Source organism: Balaenoptera borealis, assembly GCF_965194805.1.
Source record: "Balaenoptera borealis genome assembly, chromosome: X".
NCBI lineage: Eukaryota > Metazoa > Chordata > Mammalia > Artiodactyla > Balaenopteridae > Balaenoptera > Balaenoptera borealis.
In genome coordinates, this window is record NC_138881.1 from 99,921,401 (window position 1) to 99,939,840 (window position 18,440).

General features: G+C 48.1%; 1 protein-coding gene across 1 annotated transcript in view; it reads right to left on the reverse strand.

The window, feature by feature from the left end:
- KIAA1210 overlaps nt 1–18,213 on the reverse strand; it is a 51,873-nt gene extending 33,660 nt beyond the window's left edge. Inside the window, exons 1-3 of the mRNA XM_082377019.1 lie at nt 16,603–18,213; nt 7,706–7,793; nt 7,082–7,149 (exon numbers count right to left, since the gene is read on the reverse strand). The gene's annotated coding sequence lies outside the window, so the exon portion shown is untranslated. The remainder of the gene's footprint in view (nt 1–7,081; nt 7,150–7,705; nt 7,794–16,602) is intronic.
- Nucleotides 18,214–18,440: the final 227 nt, after the last annotated feature.

Genomic DNA, 18,440 nt, shown 5'->3' on the forward strand with positions numbered 1-18,440 from the left:
TTTTCCTCCTACCTCACTGGCTGTTCCTTCTCAACCTCCCTTGCTGTACCTTTCTCCTCTCCCTGTTTTTGAAATGTTGTAGCATCCGAGGGCTCTACCCTTGGCCTTTTTCTTTATCTACAGTCATTTCATAGACCAGCGCCATTAAATAGAAATGTTAATGTGAACCACAATTGCAAGCCACATAGGTAATTTTAAATTTTCTAGTAGCCACGTTCAAAAAAGCAAAAAGAAACAGGTGAAGTTACTTTTAATAATATATTTTACTTAACTCAGTAGAACCAAAATATTATCATTTCAACATGTAATCATTATAAAAATAATATCAATGAGATATTCTATGTTCTTTTTTTCATACTAAGTCTTTGAAATCTGGTTTGTATTTTTCACATATAGCACATTTCAATTCGGACTTAGCCACGTTTCAACTGCTCAGTAGTCACATGGGGCTAGGGACTACCATATTCTAGATGATCTCATTCACACCTTATGAATACTATCTAGACACTGAACTCCAAAATTTCTATGTCTAGACTGGATCTCATCCCTGAACTCCATATTCCTATAACCAACTGTCTATCCAACATCTCCACCTAACGGTGCATATCGGCCGATTGGGTCCCCTCACACTCACTCCCCCTGGGTTTTATGTGCTCTGGCCCTATGCCCATGCCCCCCGACTGACCACCCATCCTGCTACCCTCCTACTTTCTCCCTGTGCTCCAGCCTCACTGGCCTTCTGGCTAATCCCCAACACAGCCAGCCCCTTTCAATCTCAGGGTCTTTGCATTTGCTGCTCCCCCTGCCCGGAGGGCTCTTTCCCCAGCTAGCTGCATGGCTGCCTCTTTGATAGCATTCAAGTCAGCTCAAAGGGTCCCTCCCAGAGAGGACCTCCATGATCAGCCTAGTTAAGGCGTCTGGTCTCTCTCCATCACATTATCCTTTACTAACATCTTCGTAGCACTCATCGATGTCTGAAATTATATTCTATATTAATTTAGTTACAGCCTCTTATCTGTCTCCTCTACTAGAATGTAAATTCCATTAGGGCAGGGGCCTTGTCCATTTTGTTCAGCACTGGATCCCCCAGCACCTGGAATGGTACCTGGTACATCTGTCAGGCACTTGCTAAATGTTTGTTCAATGAATGCGTAGATTCAGTGAAAGAAGGAGAAGTAACGTAAGAACCATCTTTGTGGTCAGAAATTTCTTAGAAGTCGAGGCATGCTACAGGACGCAAAGGAAGACCTGTCGTGGGGGGGGGAAGCTCCTTATTTGCCAGCTGAGCAGGACCTGCCTTCCCTCCTGGCAAGGTGGGCCCCTCTTGTCCTTGTCACAGACGGCCTACTCCCGGGTGCCCCGGCCACGAGACTCCTGCGTGTGGAGCCCCACTCAGCTGGGCAAGGCCCAGATCCTCCTAGAGGAGGCTTCAGGAACAGACACCACCACTGGCAAAGCTTCTTTCCATCTACCCCAGGCTGACTTATTAACCAGAGCTCTGCTTCCCCAGTATCTCCTCACAGAGGACGAAAGACTGTATTTCTTTCATGTGTCTCATTATGGTTAATATAAGTTTAAAGTGAACTGGTTCCTTAATTATACCAGGGCTCTTTAATAGCGGCCTTGGCGCTGCCTCCAGGCTGGTCTCTATTTTTATTTATGATATTTAGCAAAATGTCACCTCAGTGGTATCTCAAAAAAAAAGTCACAACGCTCTCTCTAAAATACCAATCTGACCATGAGCTTAGACTAGTTCACAGACTTCCCGCTGCCTGCAGGACAAAAGCCAAGTTCTTCACAAAGTTCTCAGCGATCGGGTGCTCCCTGCCCCCCTCCCTTCTCCAGCAGTCCAACCCCACGCACACCCTCATGGTTTGGTCTCCCAGAATCACCAGTCATTCCCTAAATACACCATGTTCCTTTGCATTCTCTGTGCTCTGCACAGGCTGTTCCCTTAGCCCGGAACCTCGCCTCCCTCAGCTCCACATCCTTGAAATCCTACACATTCTTCAAAATCCAGCTCAAAGGTTACCACCCTTGCCTCACGCTCTCGCCCCTTGTACGTGCCCTTGTCATAGCTGATATCCCCTTGAAGACAGGGACCCCATTTCACATATCTGGAGATCCCCAGCACCTAGCACGACACCAGGCCCGTGGAAGGTGCTCGCTGTGTGTTTTTATGGATGGATGAATGCAGGAGTTGGGGGAGGGATGCAGTGACAAATAGGCATCAGTGGGGAAATGACCCCCTTTTTTAAACATACAGGGACAACCTAAGACACACTTGCAGCAAAAGACCCCTCTGCATGAAGTCCCATGAAAAAGCTGGCAAGCCGTGTAAGGAAAGAGGAAATAATGTACGTTTTTATCCAGTAAAGGATGAGGGGCCTCCAGAACCACTTCCAAAGAGCATCAAGTCCTGTAATAATGGTCATCAGGAAGTCTGGCCCAGCTGAGACATAAAGTTGCATTATCAGTCATTATTTAAATGCTTGCTTGCTCTCTCTAGGCCAACCTCAGGGGCTTAAGCCTCAGAACTGCCTTTTCCTTCTCAAACTGACTGAAGAGCTGAACAAGGGCTCTAGGGGGAAAAAAAGAGAGAGAAAAACAAGGAAAAAGGCCTGTCTTCCAAGGTTGTTGAAATTTTTTAACCACAGCCTGGTTCAGATTCAAGGATTCAGAAGACTTCGCTTGACAGATTTTCTGCCTTCCCAGAGTGGGGAATGCTAATGAGAAGCAGCTGGCCTAATTTTTTAAAAAATCTGATAGGATGAAATGTTTTTCATAGAGTCTGTGGTAGGCAGGTGGCCCCCAAGGTTGTTGCCTCCCTGGTTTGTATGCCCTGTAAATCCCCTCCCCTTGAGAACACTGTGGAGGTTCCTTAAAAACTAAAAATAGAGCTACCATACGACCCAGCAATCCCACTACTGGGCATATACCCTGAGAACACCATAATTCAGAAAGTGTCATGTACCACAATGTTCATTGCAGCTCTATTTACAATAGCCAGGACATGGAAGCAACCTACGTGTCCATTGACAGATGAATGGATAAAGAAGATGTGGCACATATATGCAATGGAATATTACTCAGCCATAAAAAGAAACAAAATTGAGTTATTGGTAGTAAGGCAGATGGACCTAAAGTCTGTCATACAGAGTGAAGTAAGTCAGAAAGAGAAAAATACCGTATGCTAACACATATATATGGAATCTAAAAAAAAAAAAAAGAAATGGTTCTGAAGAACCTAGGGGCAGGACAGGAATAAAGACGCAGACATAGAGAATGGACTTGAGGACACAGAGAGGGGGAAGGGTAAGCTGGGACAAAGTGAGAGAGTGACATTGACTTATATATACTACCAAATATAAAATAGATAGCTGGTGGGAAGCAGCCGCATAGCACAGGGAGATCGGCTCGGCACTTTGTGACCACCAAGAGGGGTGGGATAGGGAGGGTGGGAGGGAGACGCAAGAGGGAGGGGATATATGCCTATGTATAGCTGATTCACTTTGTTATAAAGCAGAAACTAACACACCATTGTAAAGCAATTATACTCCAATAAAGATGTTAAGAAAAAATAAAAATAAAAGGGCTCTGGTTTTGCCTCCAGTTCTGCCTTCCCTTCCTCCTCATTGTACCTCACCCCTAGAGTAAACCAGGAGAAGCGCAGAAAGACCCAACTCATGCCACCCCTAACCCCTTAGATCTTCTGCTGGGGGCGGGGGTTCGTAATGCAGAGAACTTGACCTCAAAGGTTCTTTCTGCCATCTCCTTAGCGGCCTCAGAGCCTTGTTGATGGGGAGTTCTATTCTGTCTTGTCAATCCACATAGCCTCTAATTGAAAGCTCTGCTCTTTCACAGTCAGGGGCAATTCATATTACACAATTAATACAATGAATGAAATTGCTGAGTCCTAACTCTGTGCCAGTCTGGCACTGTGAAAATGGTTTTCCATGTATTATCTCATTGAATCTCACAAGAGCCCTATGAGGTAGGCTTTGTTATTTCGTTTTTATTATTTTCAGCCCCATTTCCCAGATGAGGAAAGCGAGTCTCACTGAAATTAGGTAATCTGGACAAGGCCATACAAGTAATAGAGCTAGGACTCAAATCCAGTTCTGGAGGATTTCAGAGCCCATGATTTGACCACTACACTCTGCTCCCTCCTTACTTGGCAAAATCTGATAAGTATTAAATGACCACTCACTCCTACCCCGAAGAATCTCATGTATTAGCCCATTCCAGGACTTGAAAGCAGGATAACTGGCCAGGTCATTATCAGCCCCTAATATCTTTGCCAAAGATTTGTTGGTCATTTTAACAATAGAGAGTCCTGCTAAAACTGGCTCACTGGACACATATATTGTGATGAGAGATCACACAATATTAAGAGGGGATAGGTCTGTAGCATGGGCCCCTTGGGTGGCCAGGCTGAAGTGGGGTACCAGCAAGGGGCGCGAGAAGCATGGGGACCCTGAGAGACTCAAGGAAGAGCCAGAATTGAGTTGAGGGGCCCTGAGGATAGATGTCACAGCTTTAAGTGCATGTTGGATGCCAAGAGCTCTAGACCCAAACTCTCCGCCAGCTCTCAAGTCCATCCCAAGCAGAGTATGTCTGAGGCTTTTTATTTTATCCTGTATTTGTTGTGGCTGCTGTTATCACTGCTCCCAGCAGTCAACAAGCCATCAGTTGGGGGCGGGGGAAAAATCTCCAAGGAGGGAAAAAGGGCAAAAGAAGAAGAAAAGAGGTTGGTGGTGCTGAGGCAGGCTGTGACTTCTACGTGGCTGGTTAGATTCTGGCGGGAGATGCAGGGGAGATAAAGGAGGAAGAGAACTCAGTCACAAGAATGTGCCCCCCTTTCTGTTTGAATTTTTAAAAAAATCCCGCAAGGACTCAGAGGCAAAAAATATACACATCAATTTTCACTGCAAAGTAAAGGAGCTGTTACAGTGGAGGATTACTGGACTGAATGTCAATATTATGACATAGTATGAGTGTGTTTCATGTTTGGTAATTGCAATCATTGTTGCTTTTGTTGTGGTCATCCATGTACAATGCTTGGTGTCAGTCTATTTACCTCTTGTAAAAATAAAATACAGTGTGTGTGTAAAAAATAATAATAATAATAATTCCTTATGATGCAAAAAAAAAAGAACGTGCCCCCAGCCCAAGCTGAACTATCTACTATCTGTGACTTTCGTGAAGCCAACTTGTACCTTTGGGGTTTTGTCTAAGGTCCTTTAGCCCACAGGGAGGGGGCTGGAGAGGCAGTCGCCTCATGGCTATGATGAATAGCCTTTGGTCTCCCGGTTCCGGGCTGAAATAGAGAGAGGTCTCAGAGTGAACTGTGTCACCCCAGGGAGGGAACGGGCAGGAGGAAAGGTGTGCCGCTGTCGCCTAGGGGCCCAGGCCCGTGGAAATAAACATGCCTCCAAGAATCTGAGAGCCCTGGCCAATCTCAGTCAAGGTCATATTTAGGGGTCTTTAAATCCTCAGATTTCCTTAGCCCTTAACCCCACAGACAGCCCTGCCACAGGGCAAAGAAGCAGCTGTTTATCTGGGGCTGCAGGGAGAGTTTTCCAAAGGTTCTCTGGTCCCCAGATCTCCCCCTTTCTCCATGGCCTAAAATACCCACCATTAGAATTAGGACCATTAGAGTTAGAACCCACCATTAGAACCAGACAGCAAAGTCAGAATATTATTTCCCAGGGCCTCTCTCTTTGCACCCCAAAATCTTCATGCAGACCTACTATATACTCAGTCTTGTTTTGGGGGCCATGGAGACAATGACAAAACAGTTAACATTTACTGGGCATTTAATATGTGCAGACACTGAAGTGTTTTGCATACACCGTCTCATTTAATCCTCAGAGCAATCCTGTGCGGTAGGTACTATTTATTCTCACTCCTCCCCCATTTGGTAGATGAGGAAACTGAAAGGCTAAGTAACTGCCCGGGGTCACATGCAAGTACATGGTGAGGGCAGGATTTAAACTGAGGTAGTTTGACTCCAGAGCCCATTAAGTGCTATGCTAAAACAACCCACTCCCTGATGACGAAGAAAAAAATACACATGAAAAATTGAGAGCAGTGCTTGATTGGGAATCAGAAGGCCTGGGTCCTGATTGTGCCCTTCCTACAGATTATCCTTGTGGCCTTGCCCCAGACATAGCTCCTTGCTGGGCCTCAGTTCCTGCATTTGTGTTCTTTTGTTGTTGTTGTTGTTGCTGTTGTTTTTTGGCCACACTGTGTGGCTTGTGGGATCTTAGTTCCCCGACCAGGGATGGAACCCACGCCCCCTGTACTGCTAGTGCGAAGTCTTAACCACTGGACCACTGGGGAAGTCCAGTTCCTGCATTTGTAAAATGAGGAGGTGAGAGAAACTTGTCATGTGTTCTCTTAGGATATTTTAGGACAAGTATTCATTTTAAGATGAGGACTCAAAGGCTAAACTCTTGGGCACTGACTCCATATAGGAGGGGTCTGCAGGGCCCAAGAGTCGTGGCACAGGAAGCCAGAGTGTGTGTTGCACGCATGCGTGTGGTACAGGGGAGCGGGAGGCAGAAATGAGGCAGAGGGCCAAGGTTAAGCTGGAGAAGTGTGTCCAAAACATATCACCAAGCCGAGCTGGGCAGGGTGTAGCAAAGCAGGGCTAGAACGCTGAGATCTGGCTGTAAGTGAGGTCAAGGAAGAGGGGAGGGAGGGTGAGAGTGAAGGGGAGCCTCAGCTGGGAGGACTGGGGGATGGGAGGCAGCACGGCCACAGGAGGTTCTGGAGGGCGCTTGTGTTGGCGGCTCCATTCAAAGCGAAAGGGACTGGAAGGGACCTCTCGGTGTAGGCTGCAGTCATAATGAAAGGCCTGGGAGGAGAAGCCCACCTTCAGAAGGGCCATTTGCTAGGCAGAAGAGTTTGACAGCTTGCGGCCGGAAGCACTGAGTGCCAGCATAGGTGAGCTGGGGATGAGGGCAGAAAGGGCAGGTGACAGCCACAAACGCTGAGTGACCAGGAAGAGCCTGAGGACCCTGGCCCGGAATGACGTGCTTGGGGCACTGAGGCTTGGGTGGTATATCTGGCTCACCTACACCCCTTTGGCCCGAGGTCCAGTCTGCTCTCACACCTGACTCTCATGCCTCTTTGGTCCAGTGCCTGCAAGAGAAGCCAGAAGCTTCTGGAGAAATACTGACAAGCCACAGGAAGGAGATTCCAGGACAAGGGACACCAGATAGCAGCGGACTGGAAAATGGAGTGTTCCAGGGCCTGGGACTAGACAGGACACCAAGAGGGTGGAGAAAGAGGGACCCCCTAAAAGAGGGCCCACAGCTGGGCCAGGCTAGATGGCAGCTGGTAGGGGAGGAGAGAAAGGCCCAGATTGCCCAGGGCAGAAAGGAGATTCCTGGTTCCCTCTGGTGTTCACTGCGGGCCGCAGAAGCAGAGGGGATCCCCACGCACAGCGCTCAGGGCAACCTCACACTCATTCCCTCATTCGGCTGCCGTCACTCCCGGCAGGGAAGAAGTCAGTGATGTGTGCGAGGCTCTTCCCACCCGGGTGACCACCTCATAGGAAAAGAAAAGTGGCAGTGAGACCCAGGAAGGAAGAAAGCTACCAGGCTTCCTTCAACTTTAAGGTGTAAGAATCCCTAGTCAGAATGGCCTGGGGACAAAAAAGCCACCCTGGGAGCAGTGCCCGGGGGGTGGTGCTTACGTGGCGGTGCGAGGTGGCCGGCCCCTTCCCAGGCTGGACACTGCTCTGTGGTCCACTTGAGAGTGAGAGGGAAGCACGGAGCCAGCATCTGAGGAATACATGAGATAATGCATGAAAAATAGCACAGCACCTGGTACAAAGTAAGTGCTCAAGAAATAGTGGGGGTGGGGGGGAGGGATAAATTAGGAGATAGGGATTAACAGAAACACACTATTATGTATAAAATAGATAAACAACAAGGACCTGTTGTATAGCACAGGGAACTATAACCAGTATCTTGTAAAAACCTACAATCGAAAAGAATCTGAGGGACCTCCCTGGCGGTCCAGTGGTTAAGACTCCGTGCTTCCAATGCAGGGGGCACGGGTTCGATCCCTGGTCAGGGAGCTAAGATCCCACAAGCTGCGAGGCGTGGCCAAAAATAAATAAATAAAAATTTTTAAAAAAGAATCTGAAAAAGAATATATCTATATATATATCTATATATATCTGAATCACTCTGCTGTACACCTGAAACTAACACAACTTTGTAAATCAACTATATTTCAATTTAAAAAAAGAAAAGAAATAGCAGGGTTTTTAAAACTACTAGTACAGATATGGACAATGGTGCGAGAAATGGGTTCGAGGAGAAAGGCTGTAAGTCACCAGCCTGCGTGACAATCACTGATTCCAGGGACCTCACCCCCAGGGATTCTGATTCTTCCATTGGGACGGGGCCCAGAGATCTGCATGTTCCGTAAGTTCCCGGGTGATGCTGAGGTACAGAGTTCAAACACCCCGCTTTAAGGAGACCCTGCTATAACTCATGTTGGCTACTGGGCCTGGCTGGAACAGAAAAGCTGAAATGGGAGCCATAAGAAATGGATGTGGTGGTGAAGAAAAAGCAACTCGAATGACATCTAGAGAGAACTGTGGCCGCAAAGGAAAGCATTTTGTTTTTCTAATGAACATCTCTAAGACTTGAACCTCCAATGAGTCCTAGAGCAGCTGATGGAGAGTTGACACCCCAGCCCTGCTATGAATTAGCTGTGAGGCCTCGGGCACACTGAGTCCTCTCTCTGGGCTGCAGTTTCCTCACCTAAGAAGTAAGGGATTGGGCTAGACTTGGATCTAGGGGTCCTGTTAGCCCAGGCATTCCAGGATCCTATGATTCATCGAGACAATCAATCAAAGTTCCCAGTTCATCCCTAAAGAAGCCAGATTTTGAAGAGGCCCCCTATAAGCCTTGCTTGAGTTGGCCATCAGGGGACCAGCCTTCAGAAGCCTGTTGATATTTTCAGAAAATGCTCCTACTTTTAGCTTGTTTAGAAACCTAAGCTATTTTTCCCATTTAAAAAAAATGTACAGGGTCACAGGAGATTTGATTTAAAATTCACCATTCATTTTTTCTTCACCTTTGAAAGAAATTTTTAAAAGTTTTTTTTTCAAATCAGGAGTTCATCCCTATCAGAGAATTAATATCTCATCTCAGAATTTCCTTCAATTCTGAATAAGCAAACATAGGCCATTTCTACATGAAATAAGGTCTTCAGGTCATTGACATTTGGCTTCGGAAACCACAGGCACAGAAGGAACAAACACTTTTCACAAGTAAAAGTAAAATTATGTCCTTCAAAGACTGAAGATGAAGGTTTAGTGGGGATTTTTTTTCCATCTCATTCCCTTAAAGGGCTTCTAAAGACCCCCTCCAAGTATCACAAATGAATAGTGAACTAGTCCAGAAACCTCTGTTCATACGTTTTACGCAAACCCAGGAGAGTAGACTTTTCCTGCCTTACCTACTGGGCTCTGCTCAAAATGTGAACAGGCAGATATGCCTGGGTTCCCAGGGCCCTTTCTGTTCCCTAACCTCCATGGGGCTCAGAAGAGTCTCCCTCTGACTTACTTTCCTCTCCATTCTTCCAGAACAGTTGGGCTTATGGAAAGGGGAGATCTGGATGCAATAAGGAAGGGGAAGTAACCATGACCCACAGCTTACAGGATGGGCTGGTCCCTGGGTCATGAGGCCCCCGGGATAGGCATAATGACCTTGTCGATGTGAAAATGTAACATGACTTTATCAGTCTTTAGTAGAATCTTTTCTGAAACACAGTGCCTACCATTTGTTGCTTTTTTCCTATCCATATCTAGACTTTCCCATGTCTGTATCTCTTCTTTTTCTTATCTAGACTTTCCCATGTCTGTATCTCTTCTTTTTCTTTTTTCTTGTTTCCATTCCTCATTTTGAACATCTACATCTCTCCATTTTACAGATGAGACAACTGAGGCCCAGGAAGGCTCTGGCAGTCACCCATGGCCACACAGCTAGTAAGTAGCATTGTGAGGATTCAAGCCCATGTCTGACTCCAAAGCCCCATGCTCATTTCTCTATATGGTGCCAAATACGTTCAGCAATTGTACGTGTGTATCTCTCAGGCCAGACACTATGCCAGGTGGCTGTGCCCTGGGGCAGCGTGGCCTTCGATAGCACACCGTAAGCTGCTGTGAGGTGCCGTCTTCTCTCCTTTTGGGCCAGATGCCTTGCTCCTTCATTAGCAGCCTGGGGGCCAGGCTGGTCCATACACTGCTCTGGTTTCCCAACCCCAAACGCCAAACTTCCACGTATCCTTAAAGTGGTACCTGGGCTCTCCCGCCACATTACTGGCTGGGTGTCAGACTGAGGAAGGCCTGACATTGTGAAGAGCTCCGAACTTCTGCTGCTCTCCAATACAACCTCCCCGATTCAGGCGCTCCCATTCTGAACTTAAGATGGTTCTACCAAGGCAGAACTTTTGCACCGAATGTAAACAAAAGCACACTTGTGAGCAAACTTATAACATAAACCTTATACTTATAGACGGCCCTGTGCTCTTCAAAGAACTTCCACATCCATTTGACCGTCCAGACAATTCTGTGACATAAACAGGGAAGCGACATTGTTATTTTTATTATTCCCATTTTACAGATAAGAAAACCAAGGCCCCAAAAAGGCATGGGGACACATCTATGGTAATGCTGTGAGAGCTGAGTGTTAGGGCTCTGCTTCTGAAGTGACCTTTAAATAATACCCCAGGGGAGGACCCATTTGTAAGCCCTGCAGAAGCCCTATTTACATGATGACAATTACCATATTAATCATAAATCTCTGGCAATAATTACTAACATCTCTCAAACTCTTACTGTGCTGGGCACTGCACTACATGCTTCAGTTCTCATGCATTATTTCTCAGTGGATACCATAATCCTTCGAGGACTAGGTCCCATTATTATCCCCATTTTACAGCTGAGGAAACTGGGGCTCAGAAGGCTTAGAGGAACATACACAAGGCCACAAAGCTAGGAAGTGGTAGACAGGGGACCCAAGCCCAGGACTCTCTGATCCCTGAACCACACTCCACTAGACTACAGCGCCTCTAAAGCTGAGTCCAATATGGAAGCCACTAGCCACATGGGGTTATTTAACTTTAAACTCATTAAAGTGAAATAAAATTAAAATCTCAGTTCCTCAGTCACATTGGCTGCACCACATTTGCTCAATAGCCACACGTGGCTAGTGGCTATAGCATTGGACAGCACAGATAGAGGACATTTCCATCACCACAGAAACTTCTATTGGAGAGTGCTGCTCTAAACACTTAAGGGCGGGCCTCCCCAGACTTCTACTTTGGTAAAATGTTATTCACTGAAGGCAGGGTTTCTCAATCCTGACACTGTTGACATTTGGTGCCAGTAGCACACCTTCCCCCTAGTCTTGATGACTGGACAAGTCTTCAGATATTGCCAACCATCCCCTGGGGGAGCCAAACTGCTCCCCACACCTCTGCTAAGAACCTCTGGGTTAAGGTTAGCGTATGTATTTGAAGAATCAAATGGCAAATCTTATCATTACCTTACCTTAGCCTCCTGAAGACAAGCCATTTCACTGACACTCATTTTTTTCTAGTGAATCACAGTCTATACAGTAATTTGCAGTGAATGAGTGGGTTTAAAAGCTATTGAAGATTTCATGAAAGAGTAAGACCATTTAACGCAGCAGGATGAGCGTGAAGATGCCAAGAAGGGATCACTGCAATGTACTGTACGATTAGTTCCTCCAATTTGCTCTCCATTAACCATAACTATGAAATTGCCAAGGAAGGATAAGAAATGAATTGGTTTAAAAAGCTAAAGGAATGTCAGCGTAGAAAATCAATGAGGAAACCACAGGAGCAATCACATCACATACTGCATTTTGGCTACCAATTTCCAGAAATAACAAAATATTGTGCTATTTGAGAAACTGGTGAAAGAATCCCCCAAATGCTAAAGTTGACCCAACAGAATATGGGCTTTCAAGGGATTCAAAAGAAACTAGTGTAAACATTCCCATACAAAATGCTGAAATTTTGGTTACTGATGAAATAATATACTTTTCCACATTTTTCGTACATTCCCAAGGAAGCTAAAGCTCCTTTCAACAAATGGAACACTCCTTAGAAAGCTGCTAAAGACCAAATGGAATTTGTCAACCGCATCTTCAGAGAAATCTCTGAACGCTTTTATAATCATTCCCTCCTAAATGAAGTTTCACAAAGAATTAAATATTTTAATGATGTTATAGTCAAAGGAGACAAAGTTTTGGTAAACCGGTAAATATGGCAAGTAGTTTATTCAAGAACTTTCCAGAGAGCCGGCTTTCTCCCCACCTCCCCAGCAGAGGGTGAGGCTGGGGGCCTAGGGCGGCGCCCCCTGGGTAGGCACCTGCCACCCCATGGCTCCCTTATCATGCTCATGAATGGACAGGGCCTCAGACAGATGCCACAGGGTGAATGCAGGTTAGCAAAATGCAATAGCCAGTCTGGGCCCCTTGCCAGGGGAGCTGGAGTTAATAGCTTTTCTTCTAAAACTAGAAGAAGCAAAAAAAAAAAAAAAAAAAACGGAAGAAGGGAAGGAGAGAAGGATGCAAAGTGCCACAGGGATCTCTAATGACCACATTAAACACTCTTAATAACAGTAAGGAGTGGAGGTTGGGTCTGCGCTGGCAGGCTGAGGGGCTGCAGCTACGTGCACATTTCTGGTGCTTTCTGCTAGTTCATATTTGCCTGCCCCAGCTGGAAGGTCAAATGCAGCCAGGCTTCAGGTTCATCATAGCTCCCCGGATGCAGGTCGGCCTTGGGTTCAGGAGAACAGATTGCAGGTGGGAGGGGAGATAGCCCTGAAACCGTCAGCCACTGGAAGGACGTGGGGGTAGGTCTCCTCCAGCATCTGGGTGCCAGGGGGCTACCCAGGGCCAAGAAAGAATGCATGGGCCCCCTGACTACCAACAACTGGAATTCAGAAAAAGTCAACATGTGTGTCCTCTAATCTCAAATAGCAGCCTGCACTGCTTTGGGGGGCATCAGGGAAGTTTTGCAGCCAAGGGGAGAAGACTGGCACATCAATTACAATAGTTCTTCCCTGGTTGGGGGTCAGGGGCTTGTGGCAGAAGCGCTCAGCCTCAGCTTCCTGCATCCTGCTCTTAGAGTAGAAGAAGCTGGCCAGCATGATGTGAGGGACCCACCAACCTGCAAACTCCCCCTGATGACCCCCGAGCATCAGAGTGACACAAATGCATCCAGGTCATATCGAAATGCACATCGTCTGGAGTAATCCATCCAGGCCCACTAACCTAGCATCCGTCGGCCAGTCTGGCCAAGAGCTAGCCCCTGGGCCGCAGGACGGCAATGTGTTAGCCAAGGGGAGTCCACAACCTGGGACACAAGAGGCTGGGAGAGGAGGGCAAGATTCAGGCCCAGAGCACCCGGAGAGGGAAGGGGATGAAATGGGAAAGGGTTGTGACAGGACAGACTGAGGTTGCCAAAACCAAAGCTGCCCTAGCTCACTATTTTGCCTCGGGCTGAATCGACATCTGCAGCAGCCCACTGAGGGGCCACTGTATCCCATGATGCATGCTTTTCATCCTTTGCTCAGGGGATGATTTTTCCTCTTTCCCAGGCTGTACAGCTCTACACCGGAAGACGGGGTACCAAGGACTCTAATCTTACATTTGTCATTGACTGTGTGACCCAAGGAGAATCACTTAACATCTTTGGGGTCCGGTTTCCTCACCCTTAAAAATGAAGACATTTTCACCCATCCCACCATTACAGGATCTTGTCTGGTTAAGACAGTTCTTGGGCTTTTCCTCCATCTCCTCATGTACTTGTACAAAACGGTCTCGCATAACTCAAGAAGCCTACTATTTTCTCCCTTCTACCAATACACATATTAATTGATCCCTTGATAATTTGCCTGTCACCTGCTGTCATTCTATGTCTATGAAAAGAACAGAACTTAACAGCTAGTTATCTTAAGCAAGAGCTATATCTAACAAGAGCTAGTTCCGAATTTAAACACCAAAACCGGTACCCTGGCAACTCACTTGGTTACAGTGAGGGGCCAGTGGGGCTAGTGGCACGGAGTCAAGCCTATAAGGATATGGATGCCTCTGAACATATTTCCGCCGCTTGCCAAACAGCTCCAACTCATATCATAAATGTAGCTACCTGTATATAAAATCTAGACTGCAACTGTGATGTGCAGAGGAAACTGTGAACCAATACTGTGTTTCCACCCAAATTCAACTTTCAAAGCCTACTGGGCTTCCTTGAAAGGGTGCAACTCTCCTGAGGTGGCCAAGCTGTGATTCTAGGAAACCCCCCTCGGGGGGGGTGTTGAGGGGATAGAGGGTGGCAGGAAACCCAAGGCTCACAGGGGGAGCAGTGAATGTTCCAGCAGCCCAATTTCCCTCCTGGTCTTCCTCTCCCACTACCCCCTCGAAAAAGCTCAGAGAAGGGACCCTAACGCCACATCAAATAACTGGAAGACTGCATATTGTACAGGTTGGAACAAATTTCAAAAATGAAGACAACTCAGAAAACGTAAGGTGATTTTCTCCACTAACCCAAATTCTGCTTTATGTTTCCATTCCTGTCGCCTCCTTCTTCTGGTCTCTCTCCCACTTGTCGCCCCAGGCTTGTCTATCTCCTGTCCTCCTTTACATTCTGTCCTACTGAGCCTACACCTCCCACCCCACCTCCTGCAAACTGCTGCTGACGGGCCGACAACTCCCTAAAAAGGCAAGCTCCTCAAGGACATCTTGGTTCAGTCAACAACATTCCTTCAGCAAATATTGGTGCCAGGCACTGTGCTCGCTTGGTTCCGGGAGAGGAAAGCGTAAGTTTCTTCCACGATGCTCAGCACAAAGCTTGCTACAGAGCAGGTGCACAATATTTTTGACTGCTTACTGAGTCTCCATACCGTCTAGGTCCCGCGAGGGACTCCAAGCCTCTTATTTATAGAAGCCTTGACTCTATAATAATCTCCTCAAATGCTCTCTTATCATTTCTCTTATTCCTTCAGCCCAGATTCCATAAATCATCAGATGAGCTCGGGCCTATAACGGTGGCCACAGGAAGTGGCCATTTGGGCCACTGAGTCCCCTTTTTCCACCCCCAAAGACCTCAGGCTGGCCCAGATCCCCTGCATGGAAAGTGGACATTCGGACGAAGGGCCCCTGCTGCATTTGCAAGCAGGAGGATCTAATAGAAGCCAGCACTGAACCCCAGGGAGGAAGGGCTTGCACACCACCTGGGAGCAGCAACAATGCCCTTAGCATCTCCCACTGTAAGGACCGTCACCTCCCTCCTCCTCCCAAAGGCTTCACCGTCTACCTCTCTGTCATCTGGTGCTATGGCGAGTTCCACAGAGAAAGCCTATAATTTCCACAGCATCCATCTGAGGCCAGAGGTTGAGGGCACAACAGTGAGCCCGGGAGCTGGGGTGATAAAACAGTTGCAAGGACGCTTTTCAAGTTTCAAGAGTCCAGGCCCATGCCCCACCGGAAGCGCGGGAGCGCGCTCTGGTGCCAACCGTGAGGAAGCCGCAGAAGGGGCTACCCACGCCTCCATGCGTGAACCTCCCGTCTTTGGCGCCTCAAATGGAGTGCCACGAAAAATCACATGGAATACCACGGTGGGCCTGCAGGCCAGGCCCTGTCCGGTCCCTGCCACACGGTGCCTTTCCATGAAGGCAGAGGACTGCAGGGACCCGCCGAACCCGTGCAACTCTCGACTGCTGGAGACCTGCAATGAGTGAGGTGAGTTTCTGGCATGATTCCAGATTGTGATAGCTGAGGGAGAAGAGTGTTAGCTTCATGAACGGAAATTGCAAATAACTGCACACCCACTCATCAACCATATGACTAGATCTATGGTGCTTCTTCCTGCTGTCACTGCTTGAAATACGTACACACGACATCCAAAATCACCTCCATGGACACGTAGTGAGCATAAACTGGAGCTAACGCCACATCAAATAAGTGGGAGACTGCGTATTGTACAGCTTGGAACAGATTTAGAAAATTAAGACAACTCAGAAAATTTGAGGTGATTTTCTCCACTCCCCCGAATTTCCCTCTCTCTTTCCATCCCTCTCTCCTCCTTTCCCTCCTCTTTCTCCCATTTCTTGCCCAAGCTCCCGGGGACTCAGGTGAGCCAGGTGGAGACGGCGGCGGAAAGCAGAAAGCCTGCAAGTCGGGAACCTCTGGGTCCAGCCACCCCGCCCCGCCCCGCCCCCTCCAGGCCGGCCGAGTCCTGGAAGCGCGCGCCCCGCGCCCGCGCCCCCGCCGCCGCTCTCCCACGCACGCGCACACGCACGCACACCTGCGCGAGCCCTCCTAGGAGCGGGCCGCCCGCACGCGGCAGGCGCGTCGCCGCGAGTTCGAGCCCCGGGGACGGCGCGTTCCCCGCCGCGCGCCCTCGGCTGGCTCACAGTTGCTCCTCTTCGCGGCGGGCGCCCCGATGGGGCGGGAAGCGGTGCCCGCACCGGCGGCCGGCGTTCTGCCACTCTGCCCTCCGTGCAGTCCGGTTGCAGTGCTTACTGCGCCCACCACTTACTCTGGAGTCTTCAGGCAACCATAAAACCCAGCCATGGTGCCTCCCAGGGAGCCGGAGGCCGGTTACGCGCCCTGTCCGCTGGGGTGCCTGGGAGCCCGCGCTGTGGGCCTGCCCTTGGGGGCTGCCACGTGGGGGCAGCTCTGTACGCCGAGCGCCCACGCGCACGCAGCCCCAAAGCCACCGGCCAGTGCAATCACCAGCCAGATGAAGTTTCTTCTCGGAGGCCTCTCGCTGTCTTCTGAACTAGTTCCAAAAAGGGCTGAGCTTGTTCCTTACATGGTTAGGAACTAACTCTCCCTTTTTCCTCTGCCTCCAACTTCCCGCCACCACAGCATCCTTAGTGCAAAATACCAGATGCTCTTTCTTAGCCTCCCTGTGTCCCTGCAGGGCTGACGAGTGTGAGGAGTAACTTGGAGCGGAAGCCCTGAGGAGTTAGAGACTTTGATCCAGCCGGGGAAGGACACTCAACAGCTCTGGGAAGGAGATGTAAAGGAGTCGCTTTCTGGCATTTTAGATCTGCAGGCTGAGGGCAGGGAGGAACAGAGGGAGGGAGAGAGAGGTGAAGCCTCAAAGGGAATTTAAATAGCAAGGCTGCAAGTATTCCCACCTCAACCTGAACACTATTTTTTGACCCGTTTGTTCCTGTTAAATCTCAAGGGAAACGATTTACTCCCTAAGCAAGTCTGGGGTCACAAACAGAAAGAGCAAGAATGTCTTTAAAGTTGTGCGATCTCAAGGGATGCCCATGAGATAGAAGTCCCCACCAAAGGTTGCGTATACACACTGGATCCCAGTCATAACATGGCTCACCTTGCATGGATTCATAGATACTGCTGATCAGATTGTGTCTGCCCCAAACCAAAAGGTCTGGAGAGAGCGCAAAAGTGTGACCTAACGCTGGCTACCCAGAAGGTCCAGTAGGGCATCTCTCCCAGTCCCAGTTCGATGAAGGGGTGTCCCTGCCTTGGCATCTGAGACGCAGAGATTTGCAAGATTTTCACTTTTGCAGTGTCTGGTGAAAGCATGAAAAGCAAAGCAAATGCAGATGCGGGCTTTAGCTTCTTAAAATTACTGAGCGAAATCAAGGATTTTAAAAGGTCAAGATTTCTCCTGTGACTGCATTCAGGGAGGTCATTAAGCACCGCAGGACTGGTCTAATCTGACAGTCTTTCTAAATTTGGCTTCCCTGAATAAAAAGAAAGAAGAAAGCCAGGTCAGAGCCCCTCAGGGGGTTTTGGCTGATCTGCAGCACAGGGCCTGCTTTCTCCTTCAGGCTGCAGTGGGCAACACCCTGCTTCTGGAATTTTATTGGGTGAGTAGACTTGGGCCTCTGGAACAGGGCAGTGCATGGAACTCTCTCTTAACATAACTGACCAAGGACTAGATTTATATTGTGGATACTGAACCCTGACCTGTGGCTAAAATTTCTAGCTAGAATTCCTTTTTAGCTGGAATTTGTGGTCAGTTCTCTATTATTCGTATATGGCTTACCTACTTAGTGGACTTTCTGCTATTGTGCTTTTTTTTTTAACATCTTTATTTGAGTATAATTGCTTTACAATGGTGTGTTAGTTTCTGCTGTATAACAAAGTGAATCAGCTATACATAGGCATATATCCCCTCCCTCTTGCGTCTCCCTCCCACCCTCCCTATCCCACCCCTCTAGGTGGACACAAAGCACCGAGCTGATCTCCCTGTGCTAGGCGGCTGCTTCCCACTTCTGCTATTGTGTTTTAACCAAAGAACTTCTGGGGTAGCTACCCCAGTTGTAGTGTCAGTGGGTGGTTGGGAAAGACCAGTTTTAATATTGGCCAGAGAAGAAACTAAGTAGGAAGGCA